Source organism: Triturus cristatus, chromosome 4_2 (genome assembly GCF_964204655.1).
Source record: "Triturus cristatus chromosome 4_2, aTriCri1.1, whole genome shotgun sequence".
Taxonomy (NCBI): domain Eukaryota; kingdom Metazoa; phylum Chordata; class Amphibia; order Caudata; family Salamandridae; genus Triturus; species Triturus cristatus.
Window position 1 is genome coordinate 451,468,323 of NC_140586.1, and position 9,563 is coordinate 451,477,885.

Genomic DNA, 9,563 nt, shown 5'->3' on the forward strand with positions numbered 1-9,563 from the left:
GAGGGGCGTGGCGCCACCCACGAGACACCGACATCTGCCGCCGGCTCGAGACAGTACAGGGGGCACCTGGGGCAGGCGTGAGAGCCTGACGCAGACTCTGCGTGTCCAGGTCCACACCCCCCACTTACCCCAGGGAGCTTCGCGCCTGCCTGACGCCGCTGTACGGAAGAACAGAACACGGAGCGGACTGCTGGCCGGATAAAAAGGTACAGCGAGGCAGGAGGAGGAAGGGCTGTGGCAAGACATTAAGGGGAGGGGGGTCATAATGAGAAGGAGGCTGTCAAACATACTTCCATCTCATACACAAACGTCCTTCTCCATTCCGGCCCCTACATCCTATCCAGCATTTACATTTTCATACAGATCCCCTACTTCTTTGAGTATGATCCGTTACTTTCGCGGCTGCCTTGATAAAAGTCATAGCTTTATCATTTCATAAAGCCTTGTCAACTGATCGAACCGTTTTAAAGTACAAACGGTTCTAGCTATTATTTTACGACATAGAAACTTTCCAGTATAGTGAACATTCATGGAATGTGAATGGGTACGTTACTGCTCCATACTTCGCGGAATTTAGCTAACGAGTTCAGGTTATCTGCAAACTTGCAACGTCATTAAGGCAGTTTGTATTAAAACACTTTCGCTTTAACTTTGTTGTGCATGGTTACTAATGTTTCCTACTCCCAAATATTACCTCCCTCACACTCTGCCTTTTGGTATTAAGATCGAGTATATCTGCCACAATGATATATCCACATTCCATGACCACTTAAGGCCCTTATGGCATTTATCTAAGAGTAATACATTTTTGCATCTGTGAAACCAAAGCGATGCACGCTTGTCGACTGTAGGGAAAGGAGGCGCTGCAGTGACATTGTTCTCAGAGTTAAAAAAACAAACAAACACAGGTCACCTTGAATCCACCCCCTGTCCCTCGCTATCTAACCTGCTCCCCTCGGACTTCCACACGCTGAAAGAAGGTGTGATTTTCAGGACACCCTCAATGATGTCTCTTTAGTCGTGATGACATAGAACTTCTGCAGTATTCACAGACACTCGGTTGCATACTCTGTCCTGTAACTAGTTCATATTGCCATCATTGTACAGTAACATCTGTTTTAGTAGAATGAATATCTGGAACTTTTTAGAGCATCGCAAAACAGACATTGCATTATTTAGGGCCAATTCACAAAGGCATGTAGTAGTACTACGTAATACAGTACTACGTGAATACTCTTGCTTGCCTTTGTGAATTCGCCTCAACACGTCTAGATTGCTAATAAAATGGGTATATTCAGACCGTGCTTCAGTTGAGCTGGTGGTTGCCTGGGGCCTATTGACATTCATTTTTCGGGACCTCAACTTATTTTCCTTCATCGGACTTTGACCCAGGGCCAGAGAGCCAGAAACTCAACTGTCGCCATCCCAGTGATATAGTTAAGACTGTTATTAGACCTACTGAAAGACTGTCTTAGCCTGCTGGTTATAGGCTCCAATTGAGTGAAGGTAGATTATGAGGAATGTATAATGGGTTAGCTCCATCGGTCTACCTATAACATGCAAGCCACCAGTTCAAGTTCAACTATTAATCTTAATATCTTGGCATGCTGTGAAAATCAGCGTGTGCCATGCATGTCCCAAATATGAACCCATGCAGAGCACACTTGGCCTTGCACCCTAAATGAATATATGCGGATGCGTTAGTAATATGAATCGAAACCCAGAGACTTGTGAGTATTTAACATGCTGCCTGTTTCATAGTCTAATCACCTAAAAACAGAAAAGGATTTTTGACATTCATCAAAGTAAATAAACAAATAAAACAAAGTAGGTAAGCCACATAAACCTACATGTGCTAGTTTATTGACTTGGAAAATTAAGCCTGTCTTGCTGGAAAATAAGAACAATAATGCAAAGCGGTCCGAGTCGATGCTCACTATTCATAAAAACAATAAGATCTGCCATGCATTTATATTTTGTTGTCTCTCCGTGGGTCTAAACTTGGACACTGAAGATTTGTGACAAAAATTAATATAAAATAACTGTCACAGTAAATAAAGTGTTGTGTATTTTTTAAGGGCACAGATGCACATGCTGAGTTTAAATCTTGCCTTTCACTGCCATTTTCCAATTATAAGACACCATTGGGGTTTATACACAGAACATAAATATTTCCTAGTGTTCTGTGGAAAATCTACCAATTGAAATTGGCAGGTGTGCTTGTGCTACCCCTGATTTGGTGAATGGGCTGTGATTTATATTTTTGGAACAAGGGGGCTACTCACGATAGATCACTATTTCTGCTTATGGTCCCTTGCATGGAAATCAGTGGAGCAAATTGGTAATTTATTCTGTTGCTTTGTAGACTTCCGTGCCACCTTTTATCTGGTGGACCGGAACAGTTTATGGGAAGTACTGGTAAAGCAAGATATCTCAAAGAGCCTCCTAGCTATAATACAAGAGCTGCATTTGCATAATTGGGCACAGGTAATCACAGATATAGAGGGTACATTGACCCAGAAAATCCCAGTTTACAGCGTGCTGAGACAACGATGTGTGCGGGCCCCCTTACTCTTCTCCCTTTTTTTTATAGCCTATTTGCCAGCAGTGTTAACAAAAGCAAAGGGAGTAAGCCCCAAAGTGAATGGGAGACACAGAGCGTGCCTTTTGTTCACTGACGATTTTGTGATTATGGATTTAACAGTGTTAGGGTTGCAAAGAAAGTTATATGTGTTCATGGAATATTGTAACTGCACAAAAATAGTGGTAAACATGGAAAATACTAGGGTCTTGGGCTTTGGTAGAAAATCTGTAAGGTTTAGTTGGCACTTAGGTCCTAATAACCTCGAACCTGTTAATGAGTATAAGTACCTATGAGTATGGTTTCAGAAGAATCTAAATTGTAATGTTCTCCTGGATTCACTGAAAGTAAGAGCAGTCACCTCAGTGACTAAACTGATAACAATTTAACAGGCTATGGAGAGATGTCACTTAAAGTAAGAGCCCATACCCCAGTGACTGAACCGAAAAAATCTAACGGAGGCTTTTAACAGAACATTGTTAAAAGCTTATGCTGCCATGATCTGCCCCCAGTTTCAGTACGGAGCCGAGCTACTAAGCCTTAGTGGTAAACGTTGCTGGGAACTTGAGGAGAAGAAATGTTTAAAAAGCTTATTGTCCCTCCCAAGATTCTCCATGATACAGGCAATAAGACTGGAAACATGTATGATGTCATGGAGCTAACTGGCCTGTGCAGCAGTAGGGATTTTAGCAACCTCTAAATGCAGTAGAGGGGCAAAAGTTTTCATCATGGTTCAAAATTGAGATTTTGAACAGTGAATTAAAATGGGCCCAGAGTGTTAGGAAAACCCTTGAGACCTTACATAGGGAACTAAGTGTTAGGTTGTGTACTCAGAGCTGGGACATTGAAACCACGAAGTTATGATCTCCGAAACTCAAGAAGAGAAATTTCCGGAGAATACGACATGCACTATTTACAGGGGAAGCCTGCAGTCCAGTTTATGCTTAACTTACGGAGTAAGGAGGAGTTGGTTCCCCCTATGTGGATTTTCTACCCACTCATTTGGTTAGGTATGAACTGTTAAGGTTGAGAAAGGGTATAAACCCATGTTATAGCAGTAATAAGATAAAATTACAATGGTAGATGTAGATGGTAAATGTACATGTGGCTTGGGTGTAAAATGCGACAATTTGCACATTGCTATAGATTGCATAAAACTCCTACCTCCACGAAAGACCTCTGTAAGACCTTTTTTTTCATAAAATATGGCACCCGTAACCGTATGCAAGCAGTGGCGCTGTTAACAGACATGTACCATTTGGATGTGTCCTGTGATGTTGGGAGATTCATGGTTGCCATAAAAAAAAACTTTTTGCTGGATGTGGACATAAGCGGCCACTTTTAATGGGTTTTAGAATTTTTACGGTGATGCCAATGCTTACTTTACAACCCTGTGGAATGTTTTTGCCTTGTTGTGTTTTTGTGAGAATAACCTTTTATGGATTTCTATGATAGGTTTTATTGTTATATTTTGTAAGATATTCATCAGTATGTATTTATTCTAGATGATTAAGGTTTGTGGGTTTTATGTTGTTTTATGTTGTTTAAAGACCAAGGATCAAATAAACATTTCTTTTGATTGACAGTTGTTATGACTTGGTTAACAAGATCAGGAATGCCATCTTAAAAATTAGTATAGTTAAAACTTGGAAAAACTACTAAAATGAAGTATCGGATCCTAAAAATCAAAAGCTGGTAATGTTAATGTAGCATTGATATAGTGCTTAAGCATCAGTTTATTAACAACCATTTTCTTATGCAGTTTTGTATACATTTATATTATTATTTCTTTAATGATATTTTTTTGTGTTTTATCTAGATGTCGGAAATGGCCGTGCATGTTATGCAAAGAATTATCTCAAAACATTGACCAATAACTTTTTGGTCACATGATCTAAATGGGAAATTTTCTAGAAAGAGCAACCCATGCCCGTTATCTACTCTCCTGCTGCTACAGCTCTGTCACATTGAATCTGAGGATTGAAAGACTGGAACAAGTGACGTAGACTACATGAACATGTGCTGTATCATAAAAAAAGAAATATATATTCTTTACTGAAGTTGTAAATAATCTTCCCTGGAGTCGTTGTTAAAAATCTGTTATTGAATCTACAAGCACAAATAAAGACGATGGAAACTTGACATGGACTCAATGGCTTATAGTTAATAGTGACCAAATCTTTCGGCAGGAAAATAGTGGTATCAAAATGTATTTATTTTCAAAGTTGATGTAAATGCAAGCCTACAATTTTATAACAGACCTGTGAAGCCTGAACACCCAGCAAATCAGTATATTCCACCAAACAGACAATGGAAAACACTCTCTGCCGAATAACTTCAATAAAACGTAGTGGAAGAGTGCAGCAACCTGTGGAGCACACGCGCAGACACAGGACCTGGCGCAGGAGTGAGTCGTGCTTACCAAGACTAAGCCAATGGATACTTGCTAATTTACAGTGCTTGCTCGTAAACTGCTAGTGGTCTAGAGTGATCCATTGAACAAGAGTATTTATCAAAATTTCTCTCTGCTGTTGAGGGGAGCTGAATATCCAATTTTTAAAACTGGTTTGGCAATGCTATTTTGATTACTCATTGCGAGTTGACTCATCTTTTGAATCACTGTTTCTAGTGGCATACGCATCTTCTTTAACATTGTCATCACAATTTATAATAAACATCTACAAAGCAATTCACTACAAGTGAGCATTGCAATGGTCGAAATTAGCAGTAATCTGGATGACAATTTTCCTTTAATGTTGGCTGAATTTCTTTATTTGTATTGAATCACTATTTGTCTAGCACTTCCTTATGCCTTGCAAGGCCCAACTTGATTTCTGCGTTATTCGCTTTTATTATTTTTATGTTTCTTCATATCCCGATGTAGGTGGTAAAGCTCTCAAATATCCTTTATACTCTAGTTTGTCCATTGGGGTACATGGTAGGAAGGGTATTGTTTTAAAATGGCCTAAATGGGGCCTACTAGATAAGGTGCATGGGATTTTATGACGTGGTGTATGCATTGTTGATCAAATGTCACTGTGCTTCAGCAGAAGTGTTTCTTAGAATGTGAAGCTAGTCATAGTCACACATGCAGGTACACTCCATCTTTTGAGTGAACAGTATAATACGTAGAATTCCATCATTGATGTGCATGAAATGGGCTCCGTTAGGGTATGTGAGTCCACCCTGTAGCGTCTAAAGGTACTGTGCTAATGCAGGCTCTGTTACGCCACCAGTAAATATGATAGTATTATAAGCAAATGCAATTGAGGGCCAACCCTAGTGCAGGCACTGTTAAGTCACCAGAGAATATAAGCAGTCGACCCAGAGGCAACAGAGAGCCAGTCCTAATGCGGGCAATGTTAAGCCACCAGAGTGTAGTATATGAAGTCCACCCAGGCCCGACAGAGAACCATCCCCGCTGCAGGCACTGTTAAGCATACAGGGAGTATAATAAATTCATTTAGAAACATCAATAACCCCAAACTTTGAAAGCACTGCTGAACAACAAGGGAGTATCATATGTGGGTCAGCCAGGAGTGCTCGAGAGACAACCCTACTGCAGGCACTGTTAAGCCATCAGAGTGTACTTATATTGAGTCCATACGGGAGACCAGGAGGGAGAGGTTAAGTAGATGCAATGACAATCATATGCAAGAAAATTGAAATGAAAGGCCTGTGATGCTATGGAGTCTACCAATAGGGGATGACCAGGCCCAGCATACAGAGTGGGAAGAGGGAAGATAAAGGAAAATAATGAACGTCACATCAGGTTGAACCACAAGAAATAAGCACAAACAAAGTAAAACATGTTCGCTGACAAGAAAACTATATCAAATATGCAAGCCTAATATCCTTAATCAGTTTAAGCCCAATGACCTACCACAAGTTCAATTTTAAATAATATGTAAAACATTTTAGTTACCCTTCCTTTCAATTAAAAAAACTTGCACTAAGTGTGGGTTGTGTGTGTGTGTTTTGGTGTGGTGGGAGGGGTGGTGCTGGTACACTTCCAAATTACATTCTTGTGGGCTGGTATCCCTCTCAGAACGTTTCTACTGCCTGGAAAGCTCTGCATTTTTGATTTGCTGGGGCTCACCAAATTTGCAGACACTGCATGAGCTGGCAGGGCATCGGTGGCTGTGGAGTTAGAGCTTCATGCTTTAATTGTCCCTAGAGCATGTCTTTTTGCAAGTTGATGTACGGTGTGTTAAGCCAAGCAGTCTTTAATCTTCCACTCACCAAAGTCCCCTGTGGGGAGCGTCAAAACTATATATCAAGAAGCTTGCTTCTTGTATCCTTTCTGCCAATGCTATTTACCCCCTTAATTCAGTGGTTCTCCTAATGATGCCATGTGGCCAGTTTTCCTTTATCAGTAAGACTTTAGTCCCCCAGGAGGAAAATTGTCTGTCTCCTCATTGACATACAGAAATGCTTTTATCTTGTGCCACTCCGGATGCCGTCTTCTCACGTTTTGCATGCCTGATCTCTTGCAGCTATCCACTGAGCCTGCTAGTTTTACTCAAGCATAGACATTCTTTCTCCTGCTTATTTGCGTGTACTGATGTACAGATGAGGGAGGGTGGTGGAAGAATAAGGTGTCTATAAAGTTTTTGTAAAAGTAACAATATGAAAAATCTTGTATGAAAATATCCCTATAAAAGCAAGTGAGCAAGGGCTTTAGTGCTGTTCTGTGACTTGCAGTGTTGTGCTGCTGCACAATATTCCCCCTTTTCCAGACCTGAGGCACACTTCATCCCAATGCTCTCTGTGTACAAACTCATTCCTTCTGCACAAAACTGTATGTATCATGTGCGTTGCTTTCACTTACCCTTCCAGTGTTTAACTGCTATTGGCCCTAAGGGAGATATTTGTTCTTTGTTTGGTACATCCATTGATGGGCAGCCTCACAGATGAGCACCAAGACTGAATGACAGGCTTAGGCACATTATGCGTTTACAAGCACGTTAGCTGAATTTGGGATTTATTATGGTGAAGCTAGTGCTTCGAGCATCTGGCCTTCCTTATGGGGCTCTCCAGGTAGCTACTTTCCCTAGCTGTACCTGTGCTGGCCACAAAATGGTTTCAGGTGCTTAAATGCAGAGGAAGCGTATTCCAAGTACCCATTCTGTACAAAGTTTTTACACAGATATACACCATCCTGGCATGATTTTGACAAGTCTCTGAACGCTGGTTGCTGTCTGCCATTCTCAATCCTTTAACGCTTCAGTGGGCACATATGTGCTTTTCTTCTCCCCCACTTATGCTGCACCTATTTGTATACCGAATGCATTGATTAGACAAAGATGCCAAGCACACACTCCTGTTAAGTCCTCTGTGCTGATTTTCTGCATCACGGATCTTCAGATTTAAATCAACTCTTTTGCTCTTTTCAGACCACATCTGCTTTTGCCTACGCAATTATGAAACCTTCATGGTGGATGAACACCCCCTAGTAACAATAAATCTGTAGCCGTGTGCATGGCGTACTTGCCCATGCCTTTAGTGCGAGCAGTGCATGCAGCATTTAAAGAGCATGCTGCTGTCAAAGGTCATTAAAAGAGAATGCAAATATTTGTCTCGATGGAATGGAAAAAAATGAACCCATACCCATCAAATTGCCACGGTGTGGTATTATGTATATATTTGACTTATACCTCGAATTGTTTATGCACTTCTTGATGTGTAAACCCTTTTCACTGACTCTTTATCAATTACAAAATCTTGACTCTGTATAGCTGCGCATAAAATCCCGATTTTACAGACCAGTCAGGATTGCCTTCCAAATTTGCTCTATTCTTGTCTTCTCTTGTTTATTACAACACTGCATAGACAGATTTTCAGCCGCAGACCAAAATATAGAGGAACATTTTTACAGGGCCCCCATTGTATTAAAAGCTGTTTCATGGTTTCCTTGGTAGCGTTGAATGTTTTTTGTTTTACTTCTAACTACACCCTTGCTACCACACGCTCAACACTATTAGTTTTGTTCTCCTCTTCCATGACCAAGCCACATCTGTGAATGGGCCCACAGGCCTGCCAACTTTTGCCTAAATTTCACTGTGTGAGTGGCGGTGGGGGCTTCAAGGGTCAGAGTCTGGTTAGGGTGTAAGCCCATTTCAATTACGATGCATGAGGGGCGGGATCATGTAGAGGAGGCAGGGCTTTGTGCTAAGAACTGGCCCCCAAACCTCTCCTCTCAAAAACTAAAGCTTCTGCAACTAATGATAATGTCCTGGAGAGCTTGCAACCCCCCCCCCTTTAAACATCAACAATCCCCAGTCTCCAAACGTGGTGGAAACCCACACTGCACAGGGGTTTCCAGCTCATGTTATTTCCCTTCCTGTGATATCGGCTTATAACCGTAAGACAATGTGAGCAAAGCTATGACCGTGTGGCACACATGGGACTGTGTCTGTTGCCACATCCAGGCTCATCTTTGGGTCTGGCCTCGCTTCCCGATGAATGTGCAAAGGCCTCTGACAGCAACATAAAAGATACCTTTCTACCAGATCTCTTTAGTAACTAGTCCGGTCCTCAGGCATTCATCTTTGATTTTCCTTTCTTTTCCTAATATCTGTTTTCTCATGAATCAGCTCAACAGGCACTGTTCATCACTAGTTAATTTAGTTAATGTTCGAATTTTTTATGATTTATGTTTTCCAAAATTATAAATAACATTGACTAGTGAAGAAATAAGGAACAGGAATTGTACAGCTACTACAGAAGGAGGACAAATTATATGACCGGAACTTATAAATTCAAAAACAAACAATCCATTAGGAATTATGTCGGTCTGTTTTATAAACCAACCGCTTACCGTGAATACAATGTATTTTTAGGTCGAGCCTGGGCAGCGCATGAGCTGCTCTGGAGGCATGCTGTATTGAGGTAGGGACTTGAAGCTACGCCCACTCTCCGCCCATATTTTTCATTGGCTTGTGTCATTGTTCACTGTAAATTGTGGCTGTTCATTGGTCAG

At 41.2% G+C, this 9,563-nt stretch overlaps 1 long non-coding RNA gene across 1 annotated transcript; it reads left to right on the plus strand.

Annotated features, from left to right (window-relative positions):
* Positions 1–32: 32 nt before the first annotated feature.
* Positions 33–6,537, plus strand: LOC146834552 (uncharacterized). The gene is made up of 2 exons (XR_014960635.1): positions 33–206; positions 4,401–6,537. It is a non-coding gene; the product is annotated as an uncharacterized LOC146834552 (long non-coding RNA).
* The last annotated feature ends 3,026 nt before the right edge of the window (positions 6,538–9,563 follow it).